Source organism: Vombatus ursinus, unplaced genomic scaffold (assembly GCF_900497805.2).
Source record: "Vombatus ursinus unplaced genomic scaffold, bare-nosed wombat genome assembly UNPS02014779.1, whole genome shotgun sequence".
NCBI classification, from domain to species: domain Eukaryota; kingdom Metazoa; phylum Chordata; class Mammalia; order Diprotodontia; family Vombatidae; genus Vombatus; species Vombatus ursinus.
Genome location: NW_020954557.1, coordinates 32368419 through 32387960, shown reverse-complemented (window position 1 = coordinate 32387960; position 19542 = coordinate 32368419). Strand labels below are relative to the sequence as shown.

Below are 19542 nucleotides of genomic sequence, written 5' to 3'. Positions count from 1 at the left end.
AAAGAAAGCATTTAATATCATTGGTTTTGTTCACTCTTTTTTTAGTTAAATAAAAATAATTTTTTGTAGGTTCTTTAAAACCTCAAATCAGCTTTGCAGAGATACTTGGGTAGGTCCTATCTGACAGTGTGCAGATGGGCTAGTTTTTAGTTAAGGTTTATAACATTTTATATCTATACACATCATTTGAAAGTACATTCTGACTGACTATAATTGCAGAGTATCTATCCTTTATTGTCAAACTCCCCATTGCTCAGTAATTTCACTGCCTGTGGTGCCATTATTTCCCATAAGATATACTCTGCAAGGCACTACATACTTCATCTCTCTCATCCATTTAGATGAGACTCCACAAACACAAAATTTCCTTTATGTAGATTGAAATACATCTAGGTATTATTTCCCAGTGTTTCAATAACATTAAAACATTCGTTTTCAAATTCAAATGATCTCTGAAAAATTCATCTTGACATTTACACATTCATTTCTTCCTTCTGTGTTCTAATAAAGGACTTGGAGAAAAAAAATGAATCCGGATTTAATAGCCAACAAAAATCATCATTTAGGCAAACCATTGTTGATCATTTTTATGTTAATCATTAATCTAAGACAAATACATATTTTGCTTCTTCAATGAGATATAAAACCGAGGTGAACATCAAGAGCCAGGTTATGGCATTTTCTTCTAACACTCAAATGGTTCCTTAGATTAATGACTACAGGATTTAACACCACAGGTCAACTTTGCTCACTCCCCTACAGTTTCAATCGGCTTTCTTTTTTCTTTCCCATCTCTAACCTCCACACAGGGACATTATGTTCCATATTTATTTGTTCATAAATTCTCCCCAAGTCAACACATTTTAATTAAATATTTGCTTTGAGAGATTGGCATAGAAAACATATTAAAGGAAGTCATCTAGGAGAGCTAGGTTCACATATTGCATAAGAAGAGCCTATAATATAGGAGGGAGGAAAAGCATCTCTCTATTAGAAATAATTGTATTTCATAGTTAACAAAGGTTCAGAATCACAAAAATGCATAATGAAGGAAGACCAGCCAGGCCATCTAGTCCAGACTGAATGCACCTGAAAAATAGTCCCCTCTTTATAGTTTCCATGACAAGTGACCTTTTAGTTTTAGCTTGAAGAACTCCAGGAAGTGGAAACCTTCTTCCTGAGGCAAACAATTCCATTTTTGAATGGTTTTAATTGTTAGGTATTTTTCCCTTAACTCAAGTCTAAATTTGCCTCTGAAATTTTGACCAGGTGTGCTTAGTTCCACCTTCTAGAGCAAAGCAGAACAAGTTCTAGTACCTCTCTCTCATGTTGGCCCTTTAAACAGTTGAATACCACTATTGCATAGTACCACTGCACCACGAGTCTTCAGGCTGAAACATCCCTAATTCCTTCACTGAATCTCATAAGACATGAATTCAAGGCCCCTCCCCATTCCAGTTGCCCTTTTTTAGATGCTCTCCATCCTGGAGGACTTCACCAGACAATAATTCAGATGTGGTCTAAAACAGATAAAGGATACCAGGACTAAAACCTTGATACTGTGGTCCCTTAAATAAGAGCACATTAGCTTTTTTTGCCTACTATGACATGCTGTTGTCTCATACTGAGCTTGCACTCCACTAAAACCTCAAGATTATTCTCCAATTGTTGTCTAGCCGTGACTTCCCATCTTATACTTGTGAAAATGATTTTTTTTTACTCAAGTGTAAGGCTTTTACATTTATCCCAATTAAATTTCACCTTACTTAATTTGGCCTAATTCTGTCATTCAATTTGCTAGTTACCCTTACTAGATTTGTGGCATCCAAAAATTGGATTAGTATTTCATCTATGCCTTTATTCAAAAAGTTGATTAAAAATGTCTAAAAAGAAAACAATACAGTGTCAAGCTCAGATCCCTAGAGAACTCTACATCCTAACATGACATCAAATTACAAATGACTATTCTTGGGGCCTCTTCATTCAAACAGTTCTAAATCCACCAAAGTATATCAGCACCTTTATCTTTTCCCAAAAGAATTTCATGAGTAGCATTTATTAGATGTTTTGCTAAAATCTAGGTGAATTACATAAACAACAATTTCCTACTCTAATAGTTTAGAAATTCTTTGAAAAATAAATAATATTCATGGGGTATGATTTGTTCTTGCTCATGTCATCTTGGACCTTTGTGATTACTGTTTCCTTTTTTTTAGATTTTTTGCTAATCATTCCTTTCATTTTATTTTCTACAGTTTTGCAAGGAAATGAAGCCAAGCTTTGTGGTCTACACTTTGTGGTTTCTTTCCTCATTTAAAAATTTTTTTCTTTCATAAAGACATTTTCTCTTTTCCAATCCTGAAATAACCCTCATGTGTTCCACAGTCTTTCAAATATCCCTGATGCTGTTTCAGCAATCATGCTCACTAGTTCTGGGGCACTTTTTCAAATTTAGTGTGGTTTAGTGGAGAAAGGTAAAATTTCACCTTACACTGTTAAATAGTGATTTTGCTTTGGTTTTATGGCTTGTGTGGAATTTGCTAATCAGAAAACTGAGTTTGTTTGTTTGTTTGTTTTTTATCATGAATGTTATCTATGCTATGTATTAAATGCATAAATCTTTTCCTATGGAACCTGTAGGAGGGCCAGGACTGAGTCTTTTACACATGCTGCCAAAGCCCCCCTGCACAACTTCAAAGTATGTAGTCAATAATTAGTTGATGGCAATGGTCAACTTTCATTTGAGATGTTCAAAGACTTTCTGAATTTTTAGTAGATAAGTGTTTAGACTATACTATAAAGTATATAGGTGACAAATACATTCACTATGTTTTACAGATGGAGAAATTAAATCAAGTAAATGGCTTCCCAGAGAGCAATCAGAACCTCAGATACAGAACCATAATCTGAGCATACAGTCCATGACCCCAAAGAGTGATGACTTACATTTTCCCATACTGCAAAATGGTTTCCATATAGAAGTCATGGTGTGTTCAATGGTCACTTAATTATATATGATATAGCTATGTTGCAATATGTAAGAAATTATGAGGCATTTTCCTTTGCTCTGAATGTTCTGAATGAACACTGTAAAAATGATTTTGAAAAGATAGATGTATCAGCTTTAAACAAGATTAAAACAATCAGTCATATTAAAAAGAATATTTTCACTGTTTTCTAAAAATATCAATCCCTTACATTTACCTAATGTTTCATATATTTCAAAGCTTGTTCACTTACTTTATGTCATTTCATCTTCTAAACAACTCTGTAAGAACAATTCTGCAGAATAAATTTTATCTCATTTTAAAGGTGAAGAAACGAGACAGAGGGGAGGGGAAGAGAATAGTATAAACATTTATAAGAGAGGGAGAGGTAGGGGAAGCGAAAGAGATGGAGAGGAAAGAAAAAGGAGAAAAATAAGGTAGGGGAGAGAAGGGAGAAGACAGGAAGAGGGAAAAGGAGAGAGAGAGAGAGAGAAAAGGAAATGAAAAGAAGAAGAAGAAGAGGAAGAAGAGGGGGGAAAAGGAGGGAAAGGGAGAGGGAAAAGAAAGCAGAAGGGGAAGGGGGGAGATTTGGAAGGATGAAGGAAAAAAGGGGAAAGGGAAACTCCAATAGATATTATTTCATAAATTCACTACTATGTGCATGGTAGAATTTTTGTTTAAAAAGAAAAAAAATCAGTCACCAGCCCCACATTTCTGTAACTGTGAATGCTGCTTAAATAAAGGGGATGGGTGGATGATTCAAGTGGAGAAGTATGGTGGGATGTGTCCACGATAATGGTGCTGTGTAGTGAATCTGTATTCCAGGGAACTCAATAGTTCTTCATCTGACTAGAGAATATGCCTTTATGTATAGTAGACATTTTTTTCAGAATATCTGAATGCATTTTCAGTTTTTATAGTTGAACATAAGAAAATCAAATCATTACTTACCAGCTGTCAAGTGATCTCTATTATCTCCTTTTATCAATCTTTTTTTTTTTAACTGCTCCTGACCCCACCATCACCACCAACATACAGACTCCACTGCAGTGAGACCAGGTCTTGTACTTCTCTTGATCCCATCTCTTCCTGTCTCCTCTAGTGCCTTGGCCCTTCCAACATTCCCTCTGTTCCATAATCTTGGCATCTTCCTATGTGCTGGTTCTTTCAATGGTGCCTAAAAATATACATCTATCTCCCCTTACCTTAAACAACTTTCACTTGGCTGTGCCATCTCCTTAAGGTATTTTTATCCCATATATCTCTTCTCTTTCATATCCAAATTCCTGGAAAAAGCTATCCACACTCATTGCCTCTATTTTCTTACTCACACTGATTTCTCAGTCTGTGATAATCTAGTTTCTACCATTGTCAATCAGCTGAGACTGCTCTTCAGTTCCTTCATGTTACCTCTGGGATGTAATACAAACTTCCTGGGAATTTAGAATTCTTTGCAATCTACTTCTGGCCTACCTTTCCAGGCATCTAACATTTTACTTCCACTAACAAAGTGTTTATTCTAGTGAAATAGTCCTTTTTGTTATGCCCAGACAAAGGTATTCCATCACCATCTCCATGCTTTGACCCAGGCTCTCCTACATATCTAGCACGCACCATAACCCCACATTTACCTTTTGGTCTTCCTAAACTCCTTCCAGGTTCTACCTATGTGCCACTAGTTGTTACTACTTTCTCCCTTCTCCTCAAATTATCACCTATATACGCTCAGTTGTTTACATGTAGTAGTTCTCTAACAGAATGTAAATTCCTTGAGGGCAGGGGCTAGGTTTATTTTGTCTGTGTACCCTAGTGACTGGCCTAAGATCTTACATATAGTAAGAGCTTAATAAATAATCATTAGATTGAATTTGGGCTCCTCTCAGTTCTTCAGCATTTAGAGGATCAACCAGTAATAACCACACCTCGGCTTTAGTTCCTGAATAAACTTTGACCATCACTTCTGCTCCCAGCACCACTAAGTAATGTGCTTTTTCTGCATGATTGACCAAATGGACCCAGTTAATATTTCAGAGGTAACTAGACTGCATCTAATGAGCCATTTAAAAATCTTAACCTTGTTTTTCTTCTGTCATTCCTATAAAATGCATTTCTAAGGATGGTGCACCTCAATAAAAAAAAATGTCACTGTTTTTGTAGGACTGTGCAATGGAGTTTGTTGTTGTTGTTGTTGTTGTTTTTGTTTTTGTTTTTTTTTTTTATAGAAGCACTCAAGACATGAAATCAACCTTGGCGAAGAGAGTGACATTTCTTTCCCCTCATCCTATGGCACCAAGAACACTAAATACCATATTTAACAGGATCAAATGAGATAACATATGTAGGATACTTTGCAAATCTTAAAATACTATATAAAGGCTAGCTAATATTACTATTATTGACTTCATTAGTGTAATGAAATGGTCACAATTAATAGACTTCAATAGCTCTAGCTTCAGAATCCTTCTTTAACTTTATATATGGAATTCATTCAATGTTATTTGTCTTTTACAAAGATAAACCTATTTTATCATTGCTTTCTTTCATATCACTATGTTGTTCAAGTTTTACAAGGAAATATTTAGCATGAACTCAGTCCTTTTATACATGAAGGAAAATTCTATTTTACAGCAGAAAATAAGACAGTAGCACTAATCTAGTCAGACTGACTATGTCTATGACTTAGTAGTTAAGTCCTAGAGAGTTTCCTAAGACACATAGAGTTTAAAATACTTGCCCAGGGTCATACACTTAGCATCAGTGACTAGATTTGTCTTCTTGATTCCAAGCCAAGGATTCTATTCATTATGCCAGGAAGCATTTACCCCTTAGCCATAGAGATTTTTTTAGGATGATTAAAAATAATCAAAAACATTATTTTAAATTATAAATAAGTTGTCTTATATATAACACAAATAATACATTTTTGAAAAATACAGATTGTTATATATATTCTTTAATCCCATATAATCTTAAAAGTTCAATGGGTTGGGTAAATGCTGAAGAGCACTTGAGATTGTGCATGCATGAAAAACACCAACATGAAGACCTAGAAATTATCCAGTAGTTAAGAAGTCAAGAAATGTTCTGGGGCTTGAGGAAACTATAACAGTACTATCCACAAACAAAACTGTCTGAAGGAGCCCATCATCAATTAAGATTCTCTCTTTCATTTGGAGCTGGTACAGGATATCCTCCAGGAGTAGAACAAAAACTTTTGGCAAGCATGCCTCTTATGTTTTCATTATTTAAAGTCAAATTCAAGTTCACACAGTTAATAGAAGAAGGAAGATTAGAACTGAATTTCCCAACTAACCGTTTTAGTGATTTGTAATCTATGTCATGCCACTTGGACTGTTTAAGTGTCTGTATTTGAAAGAGAAAATTAAAATAGTTCTGATTAAGAAGAAAAGCATTAGAAAACAAAATTAATGGAAGCTTTTAAGGTTTTATGTTTTTGCTTTTTCTTTAAATTATCTAGATAAACAACAGAGATAACATAAATCTTAGAAATCTACCAAAAGTTCCCTGACTTGGTAAGGGTGGAGGTTGACCCAAAGCCCATGTGGATGAAATACCAGTGATGGGACCAGCAGTGAGAAAAGTAGAAGCAACTTCAGGAGCTCTCAAGCCAAAAATGGTAAGGGGATGCAGGACCAGATGCTGTTTGTCAACTCTATTGCCTATACCTTCTTCTGAGTCATATTTTAAGGGCAGAGAGAAGCACTTTTGGTCAAGAAGAAGTGGAAGGCACAACAGACATTATTGCTTTTGGTCACAAGGGATCAGGAGTTCTGGGGAACAGTATCATTTTCAGTCCCAAGGAATCAGGGACCCTGAGGAGCAGTGTCAATCATAATCCCAAGGAATCAGGCATCCTTCCTGTATAAGGACCAGAGTGCAGACCAGAACAGTGACCACATCTGTCCTCAGATGATGCCACCCTGAAAACTTCCAAACCCCAAGAACAGCTCTAAAAACAGCAATGTGAAAAAGTCTGAAACTTCAGACAGTACCCTTGAACTCCCCCATGCTGGAAATAGAGCCTAACTTTAACAGTTTTAAATAAGGAAATAGAGTGGGAAAATGAGCAAACAACAACAACAAAAAAGAACCTGATCATACAAAACTACTGTGGTGACAGGGAAGATCAAGACATAAACTCAGAAGTCAATCAAGTAAAAAACAGCCATAAGCAAAAAAGCCTCAAAGAAAAAAAAAATGTGAATTGGACATAAGCCCAACAAGAATTACTGGAAAAGCTAAAAAAAATTTCAAAATCAAATAAAAGTGGTAGAAGAAAAATTTAGTAAAGAAATGAAAATAAAGGAAGAAAATTATGAAAAGATAATTAACAGCTTGTTAAAGAGGCATAAAAATACTGAAGAAAATAACACTTTAGGGACAGCTAGGTGGCACAGTATATAGAGTATTGGCCCTGGAGTCAGAAGGAACTGAGTTCAGATCTGGCCTCAGACACATTACACTCACTAGCTATGTGACTCTGGGCAAGTCACTTAACCCCAACTGCTCTCACCAAAAAACAAAAAACAAAAAACAAAAAACAAAAAACAAAAAAAAAACACTTTGAAAAGCAGAATTGGCCAAATGTAAAAACAGATATAAAAAAAATGAGTGATGAATATGATTCCTTAAAAAGCAGAATTTTCCAAACAGAAAAAGAGGTACAAAAGCTGATTGAAGAAAATAATTCCTTAAAAATTAGAATTGGATAAGTGTAAGCTAATGCCTCCATGAGACATCAAGAAACAATCAAAAAAGAATAGGAGAAAATGTGAAATATATCATCAGAAAACAACTGACCTAGAAAAGGGATTGAGGGGATATAATTTAAGAATTATCAGACTACCTGAAAGCCATGATCAAAGAGTTAGATATCATATTTCAAGAAATTATCAACAAAACTGTCCTGATATCCTAGAACCAGAAGGTAAAATAGGAATCAAAAGAACCCACCAATCACCACCTGAAAGAGATCCCAAAATGAAAACTCCCAGGAATATTATGGTCAAATTTCAGAGATCCCAGGTCAAAGAGAAACTGCTTCAAGCAGCCAGAAGGAAACCATTCAAATACAGTAGAGCTATAATCAGGATGACACAACATTTAGCAGCTACCTGAAGCTTGGAATATGGTATTCTGGAATGAAAAAGAGTTGAGATTACAACCAAGAATAAACTATCCAACAAAATTAAGTGTAATCCTTCCAGGGAAAAAATGGATACCTAATGAAGTAAAGAATTTTTAAGTATTCCTGATTAAAAGGCCAGGATGGAATAGAAAATTTGACTTTCAAACACAAGATTTAAGAGAAGCATAAAAAGGTAAATATGAAAGAGAAATCACAAGGGATTCAGTAAGGTTGAACTGTTTACCTTTATATATAGGAAAATGATGCATGTAACTTCTAAGAACTTCATTGTTATCTGGGCAGTTAGAAAGATTCTACATTGACAGAGGTCATGGGAGTGATTCAATTATGTTGGGATGGTGTAAAAATGGATAGGTGAAAAGGAGGAATGCCTTGAAAGAAGGGAGAAGAGAGAGGAAGAGTAGGGAAAATTATCTCACACAAAAGAGGAACACAAGGAAAAGTTTTTCCAGTTGAGGAGAAAATGGTGTAGGGGGGCAGGCAATAATTGAACTTCATTCATAGCTAAATTGGTTCAAAGAGGGAAAATATACATACATACTCAATTGGTAATCAAAATCTATTTTACCCAATGGAGAACTAGAATGGGAAGGTGATAAGGGAAAGTGAGGTGAAAAAAGTGAGGGCAGATAAAAGAAGGTAGTGGTCAAAAGCAAAACAGACTTTAGAGGATGGACAGGATAAAAAGAGAGACCAGAGAGGAAAAGTTAAATGGAAGAAAATAGGATCAAGAGAAATTCACAGATAGTAATCTTAACTGTGAATATGAATAGGATGGACTCACCCATAAAAGGGAAGTAGATAGCACAATGGATTAGAAACAATCTGTTGTTTACAAGAAACACACTTGAAACAGAGAAACACACTCAGAGTTAATATAAGGGGCTGGAGCAGAATCTATTATGCTTCAGCTGAAGTTAAAAAAAGGCAAGGGTAGCAGTCAAAATCTCAAACAGAGCAAAAGCAAAAACAGCCCTAATCAAAAGAAATAATCAAGGAAACTATATCTAGCTAAAAGGAACCACAGACAATGAAGGAATATCAGTACTAAACATATGTGCATAGCATCCAAATTCTTAAAGGAAAAGTCAAATGAAATACAGGAGGAAATATACAGTAAAACTATTCTAGTGGGGGACCTCAACTTTGCTCTCTCTGAACTAGGTAAATCTAACCATAAAATAAATAAGAAGTCAAGGAAATGAATAGAATCTTAGAACAATTAGATATGATAAGCCTCTGAAGGAAACTGAATAGGAATAAAAATTGGTATATCTTTTTCTTGGCTGTATCTAGGAATAGAAAGGAATATATCTTTTTCTCAGCTATAGATAGAAATTTCTCAAAAATTGATCATGTGTTAGGGCATAAAAAGCTCACAAAGAAATAAAGAAAAGCTGAAATATTGAACACACTATTTTCTTACCATGATACAATAAAATTACATTGAATAACGGCCTATAGAAGCAGGGATTAAAAATTAATTGGAAATTAAATAATCTAATCCTAAAGAATGAGTGGGTGAAAGAACAAATCATAGAAACAATTAATAATTTCATTAGAGTGACAACGATGAGACAACATTCCAAAATTGTGGAATGCAACCAAAGCAGTACTTAGGGGAAATGTTATATATCTAAATGTGTACATCATTAAAAGAGAGAAAGAACAGGTCAATGAAGTGAGCATATAATTAAAAAAAACTAGAAAAAGGACAAATTAAAAACTCCCAATGAAACACCAAAATGGAAATCCTGAAAAGCAAAGGAGAACTTAAGAAAATGGAAGGTAAAAAAAAAGCCATGGAATTTATAAACATAGTGAGGAACTGATTTCATGAAAAAAAAATAGAAGAGGTAAAAGATTGATTAATTTGATTTAAAAAATAGAAGAAAACCAAATTGCTAATATCAAAAATGAACAGGGTAAATGCACCACTAATGAAGATGAAATTAAAGCAATTATTAGGAGTTATTTTGCCTAACTATATGACAGTAAAACTGACAATCTTAGTGAAGTAGATGAAAATTTTAAAAAGTAAACTGCCTAGATTAAAATAAGAGGAAACAGAATACTTAAATAACTTATCTTAGAAAAAGAACTTGAACAAGACATTAATAAGCTTCCTAAAAAAAATGCCCAGAACCAGATGGATTTACAAGTGAATTCTACCAAACACTTAAGGAAGAATTAATCCCAATACTACATGAGTTACTTGGGAAAAATAGGTAAAGATGGATTTCTAACAAATTCCTTTAATGACACAAATATGGTTTTAATAGCCAAACCAGGGAAAGTAAAAACAGAGAAAGAAAATTACAAACCAATTTCCTTAATTAATATAGATGCAAAGATTTATATAAAATGGTAGCAAGGAGAGTACAGCAACATATCACAAAGATCATACACTATGACCAGGTGGGATTTAAACCAAGAATGCAGGGTTAGGTCAATATTAAGAAAACCATCAGTATAAATGACCATGCCAATAACAAAAAACAACAAAAATCATACAGTTATTCCAATAGATACAGAAAAAGCCCTTGACAAAACACAATACCCATTCCTATTAAAAAGACAAGAAAGCATAGGAATAAATGGAGCCTTTCTTAAAATGGTAAGCAGTATCTATCTAAAGCCAAGACTAATTAATATATATATATATATATACATATATATATAATGGGGATAAGCTTGAAGCCTTCCCAATAAGATGAGTGGTGAAGTAAGGATGTCCATTATCACCACTATCATTCAACATTGTACTAGAAATGCTAGCTATAGCAATAAGACAAGAAAAATATATTGAAAAAATAAAAATAGGTAAAGAGGGAACAAAACTATTACTCTCTGCAGATGATATGATGGTATACTTAGAAAGTCCTACAGAATCAATTAAAAACTACTTGAAATAATTAACAACTTCAGCAAAGTTGCAGGATATGAAATAAATCCACATAAATCATCGGTATTTCTACATATTACCGCCAAAGCCCAGCAGGAAGAGAAAGAAATAGAAATTCCATTTAAAATAATTGCAAACAATATAAAATTCTTGGGGGCCTACCTGCCAAGATAAACCCAGGGATTACATGAACACAATTACAAAAACCTTTTCATACCAATAAAGACAGGACTAAACAACTAAAGAAATACTAATTGTTCAGGGGTAGGCTGAGCCAATATAATAAAAATGACAATTCCTCCTAAGTTAACATATTTATTCAATGCCCTACCAATCAAACTACCAAAGAATTATTTTAGAGAGCTAGAAAAGATAATAACAAAATTCGTCTGAAAGAACAAAAGGTCAAGAATATCAAAGGAATCAATGAAAAAAATGTGAAGGAAGGCTACCTAGCAATTCCATATTTAAAACTGTGTAATCATCAAAATAATCTGGTACTAGCTAAGAAATAGAGTGGTAGATCAATGGAACATTGATATAATATATAGCAGTAAATGACCATAGTAATCTAGTGTTAGATAAATCCTAAAATCAAAGCTTTTGGGGTAAGAACTGAACATTTGAAAAAAAAAATTGCTGGAGAAAACTGGAAAGCAGTTTGAAAGAAAGTAGGCACAGATCAACATCTCACACCAAAGATTTATCTTTGACCAAGATAAGGTCAAAATGGACCAACTAGCTAAACAAAGAGTGATATCATAAGTAAATTAGAGGTGCATTGAAAAATATACTTGTCAGATCTGTGAATAAGAAAAGAGTTTATGATCAAATAAGAGAGAGGATCAAGAGAAGTAAAATTGATAATTTTGATTACATGAAATTAAAAAGCTTTTGCAGAAACAATAGTAATGCAGCCAATTTTAGAAGCAAAACATGAAACTGGAAAAAATTTACAGCAAGTTTCTCTGATAAAGAAACATAACAGAAAAATAAAATGAGAAATGCTGAAGGGATGTAGAAAAATTGAGACACTAATGCACTGTTGGTAGAGTTGTGAACTAGTTCAACCATTCTGGAGAACAATTTGGAAATATGTCTAAAGGGCTATAAAATTGCATACCCTTTGACCCAGAAATACCACTATTAGATTTGCATCCCAAAGAGATGAAACAAAAGGGAAAAGGACCCATTTGTACAAAAATATTTATAGCAGCTCTTTTTGTGGTGGCAAAGAATTGGAAATTGAGGGGATGCCCATCAATTAGGTAATGACTGAAGAAGTTGTAGTATATAATTGTGATGGAATACTATTGTACTATAAGAAACGCTGAGCAGAAGGGTTTCAGGAAAACCTGGGAAGCCTTATATGAATTCATGCAAAATGAAGTGAGCAGAACCAGGAGAACATTGTACACAGTAAAAGCAATATTGTAAGAATGATCAACCATGAAAGACTTAGCTACTCTGGTCAAGAAAATGATCCAAAACAATTCCAAGTGACCCATAATAAAAAATTCTATCCACCTCCAGAGAAACAACTGATGAACTCTCAGTGCAGATTGAAGCATACTTTAAAAAAAAAAACTTTTTTTGTTTTATTTTTTGTCTCTGTTTTCTTTTGCAACATAGCTAATATGGAAATATATTTTGCATGACTTGACATATATAATTGATATCAAAGTGCTTGCTTTCTTAAGGAGGGGAGGGAGAGAGTTTGGAACTCAAAAAATTTTAAACTGGTTCTTAAAACTTTTTATATGTAATTGGTAAATATTAAATGAAATAAATAAAATATATTTAAAAGTGAGTTGTAAAGAAAAGTAAATACCAATTTCATTGTGATATTTTAAGCCCATGGCATAAGTTTTTCTAACAGAAGTCAGTCCAGGAAATATAGGAAGCTCTCAAGACTAAAATTCTACACACACACACACACACACACACACACACACACACACACACTCCAATTTCAGTGAGAAAAATTATAGTTATATAAAGAGACAGATATGGATATATAAGGAACTCATCAATGAATTTAGAATTTTTAAAAATAAAAGGTGGAAGCAAAGCCAGGTAATAGAGGTTAAATACAAATACAAGTAGGACACCATCCAATATGAATAGTTTACATAGAGCGCTGAGGTTCATAATAAGCTCAGGATGATGAGGAAAACAAAGAATAAAAAAATTCTTTGTCATTATTCTGGTCTGTTTTTAATTGTATTCAGAGAAAAGAGAAATATCAGAGAAAGAATAGGACCACTGTTTACTCAGGGTGTATGGGGAAATGAGAAATGATGACAAAGGGAAGGCCAAGCTTCTCAGTTCTAATTTGCTTCTGCTTTATCCACCAGAGAGAATAACTGTCCATCAGGAGAGAGTGGAACAAAAATGGATGATAGGGGTGATGATAATCAAAAGGAGATAATAGGATTTTATCTTGAGACTCAAGATAAAACCTGTAAGATGATAGTGGTATAAGATAATTAGGGTAAGGTCGCTTAGTTGCCATTGATGAATTCACACACCTCCTGGCCAGGTGATTTATATCTTTGAGTTCAGAAAAGACAACATAAGTAATATCTGAAAGTCCTTGGACCATCCAAACAATGAATAGAAAATGCATCTTGCCCTAACCATGCCAATGGACAATGATCTGAGCCCAGAATTGAATATAAGAAAATCAAGTTAGATCACATTTGGGAAATTTGGCAGAGTTTTCAATGACCCTTGGTTACTTTCTAACATAAAATATCAATTCGTTTTAGAACAATATTTTCCAGGTTGATGGTACATGATTATGGATCATGAAACATGACCATCACAGAAGAATCAAAACAACAGTTAACCCAAAGGCAGTCAAAAGGGTCCTGGTGGGTATTAAGAAGCTGCAGCATGTTACCAATAAGATGCCAGTGAGAATGGCATAAAACATATTTTCAAGGAAATACATGAGAGTAATGGACAGCCCAAGTGCTACACTATTGTCCACAAAAAGAGAAAGGGTTCTAACACATTGAATGAATACTATATAGAGAATTTATTGAAAGATATGGCCAAGAATCACACAGGGGGTGAAAGTTTGGGGAGCTTGTCATCTGAATTTGTCTAAGAACTACCCATACCAACAAGACCCCACATCTATCAAGTATCTTTACTATCAGTTTGTTTTCTTCTCCTTAGAAGCCCAAAGCATGAAATTTATAAAGTTAATTGAGGACTCTTGCTAGTTGGGCTCCAATTTATCAAAGTTTTATTATGTGTTCAAACTTTTAATCACATATGAAAGAAATGTTGTCAAGATTTATCAAAGGATCACTATGCAATAGACCTTACCTATTAAAATACCTCTTCCTCATTTGTAAAGTAGACGAGGTATGAAGCCCATGAGACCATTACCATTCAACATTGACATGAAAATTAAGACTGCCAAATGAATGCAATTAATTTATATACCAATGTTGAATTAGCAATTCCTGCCCTGCCTACCTCAGAATGCTATGAAGATCAAATAAGATGAAAGATTCTTTGATCTCTTAAGAGCACTGAATAAATGTAAGTTATCATAGTTTTATGAGTAGCAGAATGGAGTAGTAGATAGAGAGCTGGCTTTAGAACCAGGAAGATGATCAAAAAATCCCATTTCTCACAGTTTTTGGCTACATGTTCCTGGGCAAGTCACTTAACATCTCAGTGTTTCAGGCAACTGTCTAAGATAAGAGTTGCAGAAAAGTTACCAACCTGCATTAGTAGAGAGAGCTTCTCATCTAGAAATTTTCTATAGTAAAGAAATTACAGGTACAATTCTTATCCCTATCATTAATATTAGTGATTTGCTAAACAGCATGAGAAGCTATAAAAAATACAGTTTGTCTACCAAAATATTATATATTAATCAATCATAATCAATTACTTTCTTAAGCTATTCCTGTATCTTCTTACTATGCTATCCCCCCCAACACACACACACACACACACACACACACACACACATGTGTTCAATGTTAGTAAATTTGTTGGCCATAAGTTTGTATAACAATGAAAAGTGGCATATTCAACTTTACCCTAAGCAAAACAAAACAAAACAAAAAAAACCTATTGATTGTCACTTCACTTTACCAATATAATGATGATTTTATTTATCATTAAGATCCTAAGGCAAAGCAAAACCAAAAATAACTTCTGAATTATCAAAGAAGGGTTAAATTACATTCAGGCTAATTAAATATATTTTAGAGAAATCCAATTCCTCAGACATTGGTAATCTGTGAATGTTGTGTAGAACAATTGGGATAAGATTTACACCTGTTTCCACTGGAATAGAAAACTTTCTATGCCAGATATGGAAACCCTGTCTCAAAGCAGATCATCACCTTCTCTGAAGCTTCTCTGCAACATTAAGTGGCTAGCCAAGGGTTACAAGGCCAGTACATGCAAAAGAAAGAATTTGAACCTATATCTCTCTGGCTCTAAGGCTCTCTAGGTGCTTCTCATAATGTATATGAAAATTCTAATATCTAGAATATTTCTTATTAAGAAGAGCATAATATCTATCAATTATATCCAATAGCCTAACACATGATTGCTGATTTTTTCAAGGTACATTGCCTTGTATATAAATTATTTGAGTATGGTAGATAATTGGGAGTTCACTTTGGGGATATGACTCAGTTAAAGGACAATGACCACTATTCCCCAATTTGAAAGCCCTCTTGCAAGTTCTGAAGCTCTCCTGAGTGAAATCTATGGCATAACCAATAAAGAGATTAGTATAACCATCTATACTATAAAAACAAAATGGAAATGCATATTGCCAAGTTTATGATATAAATGACCTTTAAGGTCCCTTCTGCGTCTCTATGATTATATGGTATACTGAAATGTGGATGTCTTCTTTGGACTCTAGTTTATTAAAGAAAGAATAAGGATAAGACCATAGTGAGAATTAATGAATGAGTTACTTGCACTATAACAGCCTAATAACTAGAAGTTGAAGAGGAAAAGAAAGAAAAATAAAATAGTAGCAATATTATCCTGAATGCAGGGAAGGTAGAGTGACCATAGAGGGATGCTTTCAGATAGGTTCTACTGATGGACAATGAGCTGGGCTCAGAACTGAGTGGCAGAAAGAGATTGGGTTGGAATGTGTTTGTAAAATTAAACAGAGCATTCAGTGCACCCAAGTTGTTTGATCTCATTCACTAGCCCAGCATCTCTAAGCAGAACTACCAACATGAGTATCAATGCAGACCCAGCCACATGTTCCCGTCATCATTTCTATGTCCAGAATTGACTTTTAATAAATCAATGCAGCAAAAGAAGGACATATAAAACAGCCTGCCAGGTTAAAGTAAATTTTATGGGCAAGGGAGGGATAGGAAAGCAGCTGGTAGCTTTGAAGTGGCAGTGAGACTTGGCCACCAGAAGCAGAATGAATAAAAATGTATTTGTTAAGTGCCTACTATGTGCTAAGCATTGTACTTATGCTGGGTATGCAAAGATAGAGAAATGAAACCTTCTCTGCTTTCAAGGATGAAATGGGGAAAACATCAGATACAGGAGATTGGTTGCCAAAGAAGAGGGGATTTGGTCTGGTGAATTTTAGGGATATTGTGTGAAGCAGTCAGTCTTTATATTCTTTATAAAAGCAATAGTGATATTGGCCCAAGGAGTGGGAAATAGTTTGTGGAGGTCCAGGAAGGGAGAAGGTAAAAGCAGGATGATGGCAAGATGTCCAGGATTTGTATCTGAAGATTGGGCAGGAGCCATAAAACCACCAAACCACTAAATGAATCAGGTAGTGGAGACAATAGTCACCTTGTTCTGCTAACTACAGGAAAATTCCAGAAAAAAAATAATAAAGTTTCAGAATGACCATGCTTATCTAAATTGTCCATTCCCTGACTCTACACAATGACACACAAACAGGCATGTGCTTTTTGTTAATAGTTTCTTATTATAACCATCTTTTCTTCTCCTATTACAAGCATTAAGAAATTCAAGCAGCAAGGATGTGGGTGGGGCATGGGAAAGCTCCTATACTCTCCAAGTAATCCTTCTTACCCCAGAATAAGAAAGGATTGTGGCAGTAAGCAAAATTAGTATGAAGTATATTGTTGTTATTAATTAAGAATATTCACCAGATTTCTCCCACTTTCCTTCTCTCTCATCCTTTCCCGTCCTTTTAGTATATTTATAAAACTTTGAACATAGAGTAGATGAAAAACAATGGTTTTATTAAAAAGCACAAAGGGGTTTCCATCCCTCTTATTCTTATACACTGTGAAGAAAGGCCAAATAACAGTTTTTGTTTTCTCAAATCTATCTAAAGTACTCAAGATAAAACACCCATATAACTAGTGATCAGTAACACTAATAACAATGAAATCAGCTCTATCAAATGGCACAGATAGAGAAGACTGCTGTGTATATTCTGAGAATGAATCATTTAGCTCTTGCCAAATAATATATAACATTTGCTAGAAAGAAAATTTAAAGGGATTGTTGAATTAGAATAAGGTCATGATGAAACACACATAGATCTGAAATATTTACAAAACCATCCAAAAAACCTTCTCAGCCAAAATGGCACTTTTATGGACATTTGTAAAGGGGAAAACTTATGCTCAAAGGCAAAGAGTGGTATTTTAAATGCATTATGTGACAGAAAAGTCTTACAAAGTTCGCCAAGAAGGCTACATAGATAATATCAGCTCTCAGCTTTGAGCGCAGTTCTAAAAACCTTGAGAACTCCCCCAGCCATCTCTTGGAATAAATAATGGAACAAAAGACCTGCCAGTCCTTTTTTTTTGGATCCTCATTCCCCCTTCCTCTTTTGGCCATGATCCTAATGTAAAAGTACCCTGTCTCATAAAACTTACTTCACAAAACACAGCTTTAAAGGAAAAATTTATAGACCTACATCAGCTAGCAAAAAATAGAAACTTTTTCCAGTTCCAACAGAATACACAACTGTTAACTATAATATTCAGCCCAGCATTTCTAGGATTTCCACAGGTCTTGTATACGAAGATTAGAGATGAGAAGAGCAAAGGAAAACCTAGTCTCATGGCATCTGATTGAAGACAGTTATTGTTTATGGGATGATGACCAAATTTTCTATTTTCCATGCAGACCAAATAAGAGGAAATGAGCTGAAATTTAATCAGTAGGATGAGCTTCCTGTCTTTGAGTGTATGATAAAATATGCTAATAATGGGAGTAATAATAATGTTATTTCTTACTCTAGAAGTCCTTTGGAATTGAATATTCCATTTGTCAGATCACCAAAGTATGAGGTAAGGCATTTTCAAAGAAAATTTGGAATAAAGTCATAGCATGGAAGACTAAATATAACTCTCAAAGGTGATTATTCAATTCTGAATAGTAAAATTAAGCTCACTTTATAGTCTACTGTATAAATTACCTAATAGATAAAAACCTGTTAAAACAGATATTTCTTCCTATTAGTAAAATCACAACCAGTCCATCTCTTATTCTAATGATACATTCTTTGGATATCTTCTACTCCACTTTTCTTGTGCACATTATTGTTAGTAATTAATATGCTACAGTTTCCCTACACCTACTATGTATCTTTCCATTACCATTTGGGTCATAAGCAGTTTGCATTCTTGGGAACTCTGGTGGCTCAAGATTTGCAGGCATATGTAGCATCACCAGAAGAATGTTGGTGTTAAAAGGATGTGATTTTTTTTGTCAAGGAAAAATGTGGGATTATTAAGATCATTAACACAACTTTCCAAACAAAATCCAGTCCATTCACTTTCCTCCTATTCAATCCTGGGACCAGATCACTGTCTATATTGTAGCATCTGTCTGAGATGCATGTTCTATTGGACCAATTCCATGGACTGCCTAACCATCTGTATGCCATTCAGTACAATAGATGTTTTTCATCGATTTCATATTTTTTCCCTATATCTTATGATAGAGCCAAGGACAGCAGATGGAGAAAATGAGTGTTGCACTAGGATTCACAGAACATTAAAAGGAAAGTTTCCAGCATGTTACTGGACCTTTCATAGGGAGTTAATGGGAAGAAAAGAAAAAGAATTGTGTAACACTCTGAAGTACAAGGTTGGGTTGTGATTGGCAGTCTTGGAAGGGAGTACCAGCATCAGTGAGATCAGAGATCTATCAAATATTGAAATACATGAAATCATTTCCCATAAGATTCCTTTTTTCTAAAAGACTCTGAAATCGAATGTTGTATTTATAAATATAATCTCTCCTAATTTCCCCATTTCTGTTAATGACACTATCTTTCCAGTCATTCAGGTTGAAATGCTGTGTCATCTTTGAGTCATCCCTCTCTCTCTCTACCTATATCCAATCAGGTGCCAGAATTTTGTAGTTCTGTGAGTGATAATGCTACTGCTGTTGCTGCTGCTGCTGCTACTACTACTACTACTACTACTACTACTACTACTACTACTACTACTACTACTACTACT

The 19542-nt window shown here is 34.4% G+C and overlaps 1 protein-coding gene across 2 annotated transcripts in view; it reads right to left on the bottom strand.

Annotated features, from left to right (window-relative positions):
* PDE1A (phosphodiesterase 1A) overlaps nucleotides 1–19542 on the bottom strand; it is a 342826-nt gene that overhangs the window by 223482 nt on the left and 99802 nt on the right. The gene's annotated exons all lie outside the window — the stretch shown is intronic.